Source organism: Hyla sarda, chromosome 1 (assembly GCF_029499605.1).
Source record: "Hyla sarda isolate aHylSar1 chromosome 1, aHylSar1.hap1, whole genome shotgun sequence".
Taxonomy (NCBI): Eukaryota; Metazoa; Chordata; class Amphibia; order Anura; family Hylidae; genus Hyla; species Hyla sarda.
In genome coordinates this window covers 99948150-99961078 of record NC_079189.1, presented here as the reverse complement: position 1 = coordinate 99961078, position 12929 = coordinate 99948150, and the positions used below count along the sequence as shown (strand labels likewise).

The window sequence follows — 12929 nt, the reverse complement described above, 5'->3', positions numbered from 1 at the left end:
TTCCATCCCACTGAAATTATAGCTCCCATCCATGTCTTCCTGCATATGCAGAGACATTCGAATTACAAGAAGAGTTTTGCAGTAATTTGTCATTTAAAATCAGCTCATATTGTATAATTACAGTGACATCGTCCTTCACAATTACATTAAATACATACACACATTATTGTCCCGGCAATCTGCCTCCTCAAATTACAATTTGAAGTAGCATTAATTTCTGATTTATCTCTGTAAATGTATGGTTTTTAGGTAAATTAGGGAAACTCAGCCTTTTTTTGCCTATTGTATTTATACATATTGCAGCACACCTAAATGCTGGAAAAAATTAAATAAATGGGGCTAAAAAAGTAAGTGAAAATTATGATTTAGAATCAAAACTAGAAAAAAAATGAAAAGCACTCCTCATTCATTTTTAATATTGAGCGCAGAATTTTCTGGTCCCTGCCCGCTCCAGAAAATTTTAAGACTAAAAAAAATGTTAATGTTAATTTTTAAACAGGGATCAATTTATGTGGGCGGGCAGGGACCTAAAAATGTAGCCGGCAATAATAAAAATATAGAAAGGGGCCATTTAAATGTAAAAATGTTATATTTTTCATAATAAATTTTTTAGTTTTTTTATATTAGTGATGTATTTTAATATTGTGTTTAATAAACTGTGTGTATGTGTGTTTCACTTTTTTCTCTATTTTAATTTTTTTTAGGTAGTACTACTACTCCCAGCATGGAACAGACTGTTCCATGATGGGAGCTTTAGTACCTGTGCTAATAGACAGATCACCCCTGGTGTCACTCATAACACACAATGCAATCATCCTATATATTGCAGAGATGAAGCAGCTTTCTCCTGCGCTTGCATCTCTGCACTATACTCCGGCTGGCCAGTGATGTGAATAGAATTCACATTACTTATTCATATTTACCGCAGAGAGCTGTGATTGGTTCAAACCAATCACAGCTCTCTGCAGGAAATCTGAAAAATAGGTAAATACACGGCATATACTCATACTACAGTGGAACCAGAGAAGAGAGGCCGTCTGCCCACATCTATACATTATACAGGACGATCACAGCGGGTATCTGGAGTGACACCCGCTGTGATCTTTCCTTACCTGAAGGTACTACTGCTCCCAACATGGAGCACACTCTGCTCCATTCTGGGAGCTGTAGTGTCAGCGTTAATACACAGATTTCAACAGTTGTCAGAAGTGATGCGTCAGATACGATTGTCCTATTTATTGCAGACATGCGAGAAAGCCACCCGCATCTATACTTTATACAGGACGATCGCAGCGGGTGTCAGGAGTGACACCCGGGGTGATCTGTCTATTAGTACAGGTACTACTACTCCCATCATGGAACAATCTGTTCCATCCTGGGAGTAGTAGTACTACCGGAAAAAAAAGTTAACACACACACATACTTTATTAAACACATTATTAAAATAGATTAATAATACAAACTTGCTGCAAATTTATTCGGATCAAATCAATTTTTTTTTTTAAATTTGGCGAATCGACCAAATCAAATTTTCAAAACATTCTCTCATTTTAATGGCAGGCTTGCAGGGTATTCATTGGTTAGTTCTGAACAATTATGGACCAAGAAAGGATGATTTATGGACTGGTGATACCTATTTGTTTCTGATCCCACATAAAATATATTTTTATTAAAAAACTATCCTTATTGGTCCAACACCCCCCCCCCCCTTCCACTGTCTGCTAGGGCTAAGATGCCCACACTTATAGCAAAATCCATACATTGAAGACTACATATGTAAAATTTTTAAAGGGTACCTGTCTCTTTAAAGCAAAACAAAAAAACGTATGTCAGAAGTCCTAAATGGTGGGGGTCCAGGTGCAGAGACAGGAAGAGTTACCCTTTAAAAATATATATGTAGGTAGGTAGAGGGATAACTGTAGCACACCGATGTCCAAAAAAAGTAAACAGTGAACTTTATTTGTTCACAAACAGTGTTACAAAGGAGATACTCAGATAAGTGATTTGTGACCCCTCACATTTTTGTAATAATGTGTGTATATATATATATATATATATATATATATATATATATATATACATATATATATATATATATATATATATATATATATATATATATATATATACTATAAAGCTGCAAGACATCCTTCAAAATACAAGGTCTCATACAGCCACACATAGAAAAAATAAAAGAAAAACCTTATATAGAAAAAATAAAAGAAAAACAATAAATGCTTACATTTTAAATTAGTTAAGTCACTAAGGGATTAAAATTATGCCTAAATTAGGCACTGATTAGATTTATTTGTATATATACTTAAAATCTACAAAAAAAGTGACTCCTGGGAGAAATATTAAATTTTTATTAGACTATGTTCACACGGCAAAATTTCCGAGTAGAATCTGGTTGAAAAATTCCACTCTTCTGCAGAGTCACATTGATTTCAATGGTATTCTGCTGCACTGTGCACACGGAGGAATTTCTGTGGCAGAAACATTTGCCATGGAAACCCTGATTTTTGCATCCGCGGAAACAACAAACAGGTTTATTGTTTCTGCAGATTCCCCTCAGTTATTCATTGCCATCTATTGAGACATCACTTTTACAAATGCTGGCGAAACATGCAGATGTGTGAAATGTCCACCCATGTTTTCGGGTGGACATTCTGCTTATTTTCTGCTGTCTGAACAAAGCCTTAGGCTATGATCACACATCAGAATTTCCTTACCATATGTTTCTGGCATGGAAATTCCGATTCCGCTGTCCACAGGAAGAGATGTCCATTCTTTCTGCAGACTCAGTACTGAAATGCATTGCTGTCAATGGTGCCATCTTAGTGGTCTTGAGTGGTCTAAATACTGGCATGTTATGTCAGCGCCCGCAGTATGAGGAATGTCCCCACAGAGATTTTCCATGCAGATATTCCGAAGTTTTGACGTCTGAACATTAGGGCGTAAAGGGGTACTCCACTGGAAAACAATTTTTTTAAATCAACTGGTGCAAGAAAGATAAAACAGATTTGTAAATTAATTCTATTAAGAAAAATCTTAATCCTTCCAGTATCTCTATATGATCCATAGGAAGTTCTTTTCATCTTTCTGCCTGACCACAGTGCTCTCTACTGACACCTCTGTCCGTGTCAGGAACTCTCCTGAGTAGGAGCAAATCCCCGTAGAAAACCTATCCTGCTCTGGACAGTTCCTGACATTGACAGAGGTATCAGCCGAGAGCACTGTGGTCAGACAGAAAGGAAATTCAAAAAGATAATTAACTTCCTTTGTAGTATACAGCAGCTGATAAGTACTCAAAGGATTAAGATTTAACTTTCTTTAACTTTCTGGCACCAGTTGATAAAAAAAAAAAAAGTTTTCCAGTGGAGTACCCCTCTTATTCTGATGAGGCAGAACTGTAGGGAATTAGATAGTAGCTGCCGGAACCATTGATGAGACAGGGGATATGTGTCTGACTACTTGAGACTTCCAATAGACATTGTAGCTTAATTGTAGTCACAGATCACAATTCTTCCTTTACCGAACTAAACTACAAAACAGCCAAGAAGCAAAAGGAAAATACATAATTGGACAGTTGCTTTTCATTTTGTCAATAATAATACCATGGGTAGCTTTAATTATACTTCATGGCCCTTATTTACTAAGAGTGGAGTGTAGGTTTCTTTTTGGGTTTTAATTACCTACAATTTATTTTCCACGGTCTTTACTAAGGTTTCCCTACATTTTCCACTTTCCCTACACTTTGCTTTTTTTTTTTCCACATGCTCTGATCTGTCTGGTTTTCCTCAGCTCAAATCCACCACATTTTATGTGGAAACCTTAGTAAATATGTAGGATTTTTGTGAAAATGTCAGGAACACATCCCTTTTTGGAGACCACGTCCCCTTTTCCCGGCGACCACACCGCTTTTTCGGGTTTTCTTAGCAAAATGTTTTTTTTTCAATTCTGGCACAAAATCTGGCACAAAATCTGCCGCAGACAGAATTTCTGGCGCACAACCCGACAAAACATGTCGGGATTGCAATAGTAAATGAGGGCCCTTGTGTAGTAATAAAGAAATATTTTTTTCTACATAATTTACACACGCTAGCCTATATCAATATGGTCTTTAGCTCTGTAATGCACTAGAAGAGCATTATAATCAATCATTCACTTATAACATGTACAATGGTGGTGAGATACAAGTCAAGTATTATTCATCAAATGCTTAGCAAGTGGTAAATGAGCACTCTAACAGAAATTAATCGATTATTTAATGGACATTTGTTGGTAACAAACACTTGAGACACTGTTAAAGCAGAAAGCTAAGAAATATAAGCAAATGTATTAAATATTCTAGACTGTGTCTGATCGGAATGGATTTATATTCTAAAATATATCAGCTAATTTATGCTGAAGTGCAATATAGTATCAGTGTAGAAAAGGTCTGGAAACAGGCAGCAGTACAGGTAGCAGAAGCAGCCTGGTGCCTGGTGGTAGTAGTAACAGCAACAGCATCAGAAAGCCAGGTGTCAGTGGATTTCTCATCGTTTACAGTTACATAGTGTGGAGAAAATGTCTGTTGCATTATCTTTGTCTTTGCTTCCCCCCCATTTTTGCTAAGAAGAAAGTAGCCAAGCATGCTACTAAGACTCCTACGAATACACCAATGTCCGCTGTTCATTGCCTACAGCAACTCACACCAGTCCAACAATGCCTGCAATAATATACTAAAGATTTTTCTTTTTCACTGTTTTGGGACACCAATCCTATTGAAACTCATAAAAGGGAGCATTTTTTGAATGCTTGAAAAAAGACATTAAGTCTTCTTTACTTACCAGCCAGAAAACCTGTTGCAACATACAAGGGAGAATTTTTTTTAAAATAATTTTTCCAACTTTTCAATGTTTACAAAATCAATTTTTTCTTGAATTTTTGGGACACCAATACTGTTGCATCTCCAAAAATGGAGAAGTTTGGGAATGCTTGGAAAAAGTAATTGCGTCTTTTCATGCCTCAGTGTGCATTTAACCACTGGCAGGCATCTGCTCACAAAAAAGGATACTAAAAAGTATACAAAATCTGCTCCTGTTTTTTGTTTTTTTTTGTTTTTAGGTTTCTCAACTCTGATCTCTATTAGTCAGATGTATATTTATAGTATCCACTATAAATGGAATGGCGAATAAAATACATTACTATATGTTAAAAATTTCAGTTCAAAATTGTATCTTCCTAGGCCATATACCTATGGGTTAGGAAGAAAGACCCACTCAATATATGCCATTGGCCATATGATAGGTCACACCAACTTTCCTGCACTTTAATTTCCTCTTTTTATTGTATTTCTTTAGTCTCATTGAAGAGATAAAGAAAAAAACGAAACTCTCTTTAACCCCTTGGGGACGGAGCCCATTATGACCCTAAGGACGGGAGCATTTTTTGCAAATCTTACCACTGTCACTTTAAGCATTAATAACTCTGGGATGCTTTTACTTATAAATTTGATTCTGAGATTATTTTTTCATGACATAATCTACTTTATGGTAGTGGTAAATTTCTGTCGATATTTGCATCATTTCTTGGTGAAAAATGCAAAAATTTGATGTAAAATTTTAAAATTTTGCATTTTTCTAACTTTGAAGCTCTCTGCTTGTACGGAAAATAGACATTCCAAATAAATTATATATTGATTCACATAAACAATATGTCTACTTTATATTTGCATCATAAAGTTGACATGTTTTTACTTTTGGAAGACATCAGAGGGCTTCAACGTTCAGTAGCAATTTTCCAATTTTTCACAAAATTTTCAAAATCTGAATTTTTCAGGGACCAGTTCAGTTTTGAAGTGGGTTTGAAGGGCCTTCATATTAGAAATACCCCATAAATTACCCAATTATAAAAACTGCACCCCTCAAAGTATCCAAAATGACATTCAGTAAGTGTGTTAACCCTTTAGGTGTTTCACAGGAATAGCAGAAAAGTGAAGGAGAAAATTCAAAATCTTCATTTTTTACACTCACATGTTCTTGTAGACTCAGTTTTTGAATTTTTACAAATGGTAATAGGAGAAAAAGCCCCACAAAATGTGTAACCCAATTTCTCTCGAGTAAGGAAATACCTCATATGTGTATGTCAAGTGTTCGGCGGGCGCAGTAGAGGGCTCAGAAGGGAAGGAGCGACAATGGGATTTTGGAAAGTGAGTTTTGCTGAAATGGTTTTTGGGGGGCATGTCACATTTAGAAAGCCTCTATGGTGCCAGAACAGCAGAAAACCCCACATGGCATATCATTTTGGAAACTACACCACTCAAGGCACGTAACAAGGGGTCCAGTTAGCCTTAACACCCCACAGGTGTTTGACGACTTTTCGTTAAAATCGAATGTGTAAATGGAAAAAAAAATTCACTAAAGTGCAGTTTTTTCCCCAAATTTACTATTTTTTACAAAGGGTAATGGGAGAAAATGCCCCCAAAATTTGCAACTCCATCTCTTCTGAGTTTGGAAATACCCCATGTTAGAACGTAAAATGCTCTGCGGGCGAACTACAATGCTCAGAAGAGAAGGAGCGCAATTGAGCTTTTGGAAAGATAACTCATTTGGAATGGTAGTCAGGGGCCATGTGCATTTCCAAAGCCCCCGTGGTGCCAGAAAAGTGGACCCCCCCACATGTGACCACATTTTGGAAATTACACCCCTCACATAATTTAATAAGGGGTTCAGTGAGTATTTACACCCCACTGGCATTTGACAAATCTTTGGAACAGTGGGCTGTGCAAATGAAAAATTTAATTTTTCATTTTCATGGACCACTGTTCCAAAAATCTGTCAGACACCTGTGAAGCGGAAATGCTCACTGCACCCCTTAATACATTACGTGAGGGGTGTAGTTTCCAAAATGGGGTCACATGTGGGGGGGTCCATTGTTCTGGCACTATGGGGGCTTTGTAAACACATGTGGCCTTCAATTCCGGACAAATTTTCTCTTCAAAATCCCAATGGTGCTCCTTCTCTTCTGAGCATTGTAGTGCACCCGCAGAGCACTTTACATCCACATATGGGGTATGTTTTTTACTCAGAAGAAATGGGGTTACAAAGTTTGGGGGGCTTTTTTCCTATTTTCCCTTGTGAACAAGAAAAATTTAGGGTAACACCAGCATTTTAGTGAAAAAAAAGTTTTTTTTTTCATTTTCCCATCCAATTTTAATGAAAATTCGTCAAACACCTGTGGGGTGTTAAGGCTCACTAAACCCCTTGTCACATTCTGTGAGGGGTGTAGTTTCCAAAATGGGGTCACATGTGGGTATTTATTTTTTTGCGTTTATGTCAGAACCGCTGTAAAATCGTCCATCCCTGTGCAAATCACTAATTTAGCCCTCAAATGTACATGGTGCACTCTCAATTTTGAGCCTTGTGCGTCCGCAGAGCATTTTACGCCCACATATGGGGTATTTCCGTACTCAGGAGAAATTGCGTTACAAATTTTGGGGGTCTCTTTTTCCTTTTACTGCTTGTGAAAATAAAAAGTATGGGGCAACACCAGCATGTTAGTGTAACATTTTTAATTTTTTTTACACTAACAGGCTGGTGTAACCCCCAACTTTTCCTTTTCATAAGGGTTAAAAGGAGAAAAAGCCCCCCAAAATTTGTAGTGTGATTTCTCCCGAGTACGGAAATATCCCATATGTGGCCCTAAACTGTTTCCTTGAAATACGACAGGGCTCCAAAATGAGAGAGTGCCATGCGCATTTGAGGACTAAATTAGGGATTGCATAGGGGTGGACACAGGAGTATTCTACCCCAGTGATTCCCAAACAGGGTGCCTCCAGCTGTTGCTAAACTCCCAGCATGCCAGTCAGTGTCTGTCCAGAAATGCTGGGAGTTGTTGTTTTGCAACAGCTGGAAGCTCCGTTTTGGAAACACTTATGGGGGGGACAGTGTAAGGGGGTGTATATATTGTGTTTTACCCTCTATTTTGTGTTAGTGTAGTGTTTTTAGGGTACATTCACACTGGCGTGTTACAGTAAGTTTCCCGCTAGGAGTTTGCGCTGTGGCGAAAAATTTGCCGCAGCCCAAACTTGAAGCAGGAAACTTACTGTAAACCTGCCCGTGTGAATGTACCCTGTATGTTCACATGGGGGGGGGGGGGAACCTCCAGCTGTTTCAAAACTACAACTCCCAGCATGTACTGACAGACCGTGCATGCTGGGAGTTGTACTTTTGCAACAGCTGGAGGCACACTGGTTGGAAAACCTTTAGTTAGGTTCTGTTACCTAACTCAGTATTTTCCAACCAGTGTGCCTCCAGCTGTTGCAAAACTACAAATCCCAGCATGTACTGATCATCGAAGGGCATGCTGGGAGATGTAGTTATGCAACAGCTGGAGGTACTTAACTACTTAACTCCCAGCATGCTGTTTGGGCATGCTGGGATTTGCAGTTTTGCAACATCTGGAGGGCTACAGTTTGAGACCATTATACAGTGATCTCCAAACTGTGACCCTCCAGATGTTGCAAAACTACAAAACCCGGCATGTCCAGACAGCAAACAGTTGTTTGGGCATGCTAGGAGTTGTAGTTTTGCAAGATCTGGAGGGATGCAGTTTAGAGACTACTGTATGATGGTCTCAAACTGTAGCCCTCCAGCTAATGCAAAACTACATATTCCAGCATGCCCAAACAGCTGTCTGGGCATGCTGGGAGTTGTAGTTTTGCAACACCTGGAGGGCTACAGGTTAGAGACCACTGTATAATGGTCTCAGACTGTAGCGCTCCAGATGTTGCTAGGCAACGTACCGGCTTTCATAGGATCCAGGGAGCCGTCCTCTTCTTCCGCACGACATCGCCGCCCGCCGATCACAGTCGCCTGCTGCCTCCGGATCGTTAACTGGATCTTCGGCGCCAGTCCCCGCAGGTTTCCCCGTTCGGCGCCGGTCCCCGCAGGTTTCCCCGTCCTGCCCCGCCTATTGTGGGTGGGCAGGACGGGGAAAATGAAAGTTAACCCCCCCGCCGCCGATTTGCTATTGGTGGTCACGTCTAGACCACCACTAGCAGGGATAGGAGGGGTGGCACCCCTGCCACCTCACTCTTATCCCTTCAAGGGGATCATAGTTGTCTTAGACAACCGTGATCCCCCTTATATTCCAGGTCACCGGATCACCATAGACCCATTTGACTAAGAATCGGCACAAATCGCAAGTGTGAATTCACTCGTGATTTGTGCCGATCGCCAACATTGGGTGGTCTAATGACCCCCTGGGCATTTGCACGGGTGCCTGTTGATTGATATCCGCCAAAATTCCCAAGGGCGTATGGTTACGCCCTTCGTCCTTAAGTACCAGGACGCAAGGGCATATGCATACGCCTTTCGTCCCCAACAGGTTAACATTCCTTGTGCAGGAGAGAAATTCTATGGAATCTTACTACATATCTTTGAAATCTTTGTTACAAGCTATGCTTCTTGTTGCCTTGCTTTACACTAAAGAACACACAATTGACCTCTGTCCAAGCGAGCCTCTAGGATACACAGTAAAGATATCATTAGACCTCCATTACCCAATGGAGGCCACAATAGTGTTCTTGTTGATTCCATTTGGAGTTGTACATGTAATTCTTACTGTATAGATTAACATAGAATACTGCACTTTTTTACATGCAGTAAAAAAGTACACTGTACATTTTTTTTTAACATTGCAACCCATCTATCTATAGGACATATACCTTGTGAAATTCCCTGATGTATACCTCCAAAGAACTAGTGTGAAAAGTAAGTAAGTGTTTTTTATACAAGAGCTTGGCTCTGTGGTAATGTCATATACTCAGAGTTATGACAGGTAGAGAAACCCTCAATGCTGTGATCCAACATCTCCTTCTCACTTCCTCACTAAACTCCCTATTTTCTTAGCCAGATGGAGTGGGGAAGTGAGAGAGTTGAACCTCATGTCTTGTATAGTTAACTTTTATAAACACAGGACGGTAATAAAGAGTAAAAAGTCAATGGAGGTAATAAGGAGCAATGTAATAGCCCTGGACTCCCATGTAATAGCCCAGGACTCCATTGAAGTAGACCCGTCATATGCCTCCATACCATGCCACTGCATATCACATACACACACATTCAAAAGGAAGCCCACTCACCACTAGTCTTGAAGGGAGTGTGACATCTAAGCTGGGATGAGGTACAGGAGATTAGTGGCAGGAACTGGATCTCAATCAAAGCTGGGATCCTGCTGCAACTGCTGAGACCAAGATCACACTGGTCTCGACAGTATTAGCCCTATAGATGCCGTGATCAGTACTGAGCACAGAATCTATAAAATTGAGCAGGGGAGGGAGTTCCACCTGCCCCTCATCAGCAACCAGGCAATGTGATTGCGGGGGTCCGGATGGTTGCCCTGCAAATGGGAAGCTTTCTGATGGCCTCCTGTCTGGTTGGTATAGAAGCCTGTAAAGTCCATCCATAGACTGCATCTCACAGGCAATCTGTCAGAGTATACTGACAGTTAAACTACACTGCTCAAAAAAATAAATAAAACTAAAGGGAACACTTGAACAATACAATGTCACTCTAAGTCAATCACACTTCTGTGAAATCACACTGTCCACTCCTCAGGAAGCAACACTGATTGACAATCAATTTCACATGCTGTTCTTCAACTGGAAAAGACAGGTGGAAATTATAGGCAATAAGCAAGACACCCCCCAATAAAGGAGTGGTTCTTCAGGTGGTGACCACAGACCACTTCTCAGTTCCTATGCTTCCTGGCTGATGTTTGGTCACTTTTGAATGCTGGCGGTGCTTTCACTCTAGTGGTAGCATAAGACGGAGTCTGCAACTCACACAAGTGGCTCAGGTAGTGCAGCTCATCCAGGATGGCACATCAATGCGAGCTGTGGCAAGAAGGTTTGCTGTGTCTGTCAGCGTCGTGTCCAGAGCATGGAGGTGCTACCCGGAGACAGGCCAGTACATCAGGAGACGTGGAGGGCGCTGTAGGAGGGCAACAACCCAGCAGCAGGACCACTACCTTTGCCTTTGTGCAAGGAGCAGCACTGCCAGAGCCCTGCAAAAAGACCTCCAGCAGGCCACAAATGTTCATGTGTCCACTCAAACTCAAACATGTGTCAGAAACAGACTCCATGAGGTTGGTATTAGAGCCCGACGTCCACAGGTGGGGGTTGTGATTACAGCCCAACACCGTGCAGGACGTTTGGCACTTGCCAGAGAACACCAAGATTGGCAAATTTGCCACTGGTGCCTTCTACTCTTAACGCTGTAGGGAACGTTCTGCTGCCTTCAACATCCTCCAGCAAGACCGGTTTGGCGGTGGGTCAGTAATGGTGTGGGGTGGCATTTATATGGGGGTCCCCACAGCCCTCCATGTGCTTGCCAGAGGTAGCCTGACTGCCATTAGGTACTGAGATGAGATCCTCAGACCCCTTGTGAGACCATATGCTGGTGCGGTTGGCCCTGGGTTCCTCCTAATGCAAGACAATGCTGGACCTCATGTGACTGGAGTGTGTCAGCAGTTCCTGCAAGAGAAAGGCATTAATGCTATGGACTGGCCAGCCCATTCCCCAGACCTGAATCCGATTGAGCACATCGGGTACATCATGTCTCGCTCCATCCACCAACGCCAAGTTGCACCACAGACTGCCTAGGAGTTGGCGGATGCTTTAGTCCAGGTCTGGGAGGACATCCCTCAGGAGACCATCCACCACCTCATCAGGAGCATGCCCAGGCATTGTAGGGAGGTCATACAGGCATGTGGAGGCCACACACACTACTGAGCCTCATTTTGACTTGTTTTAAGGACATTACATCAAAGTTGGATCAGCCTGTAGTGTGGTTTTCCACTTTGATTTTGATTGTGACTCCATATCCAGACCTCCATGGGTTGATAAATTTGATTTCCATTGATCATTTTTGTGTGATTTTGTTGTCAGCACATTCAACATGTAAAGATAAAAGTATTTCATACGATTAGTTCATTCATTCAGATCTAGAATGTGTTATCTTAGTGTTCCCTTTATATTTTTTGAGCAGTGTATATTACAGAACAGATGTAATTCAGTATAGTATAACAGATAAAAAGCATAAAAATAAAACGTCTTTCAATACATAAAGTATAAATGCCCTTTCCCAATAAACTCCTGTTTTATCACAAAAACCCTATACATAATAGGTATTGCCATGTTTATAATGACATTTAATATACAACGATTATGTTAGTTATCTCACAATTGTTGAGCTAAAATCATTTAAAAGTTATTACAACTCAAAAATGGGGCATGGTCATTAAGGTCAAAATAGGCCGCGTTTTGGGGTTAAGGAGTGGTGGTACAGTTCGGTGGTCAATGCCTGTTTCACTATCTGCTTTTGTGTTCTCGTGTATATGTCATATATGTATCCCTCTCTTTTTATAGCTTTATAGGTAACTATAATAGTTTATTTAGAATATTTCCCTATAGTAGTCTTCCTGAATACACACATTATAAATGATTGGCAAGTATTTCACCTTTTTCCAGTAAAGCATGTAATTCTGTTCTTTATTTGTGTTATGTTTTAAGGCAGAACTATTTTGAGATTTATGGCACAGGAGAGGAGCATAGAAAGAGAATAAACAACAAGTTGTCTTTACTGATCCGCCAGTTTAGACTTACACATGGATAAACTGTTCTCAAAAGAATTTTCAAAGAACATGGAATGTGTAACTTGAACACAAAGTATTAATGCAATAAAACATTATAGCAGGTAAATACAGTACTATATTCTCCTCCAACTCACACTCTGATAAATATGCTATATATAGTATAATAAGATATAAAAGATAATAAGATATTCCTGTATGCAGGAGTGTAAAATAACATGAAAACATTTTATTGTAAAGATTGTATAATATTAATTATATATAATAATATTAGGTCTTAGGCACTCTCA

General features: G+C 40.1%; 1 long non-coding RNA gene across 1 annotated transcript in view; it reads left to right on the top strand.

The window, feature by feature from the left end:
• Positions 1–12728, top strand: part of LOC130356763 (uncharacterized) — a 76879-nt gene extending 64151 nt beyond the window's left edge. The window contains exons 3-4 of the long non-coding RNA XR_008888983.1: positions 9704–9758; positions 12560–12728. This is a non-coding gene — a long non-coding RNA (uncharacterized LOC130356763). The remainder of the gene's footprint in view (positions 1–9703; positions 9759–12559) is intronic.
• The last annotated feature ends 201 nt before the right edge of the window (positions 12729–12929 follow it).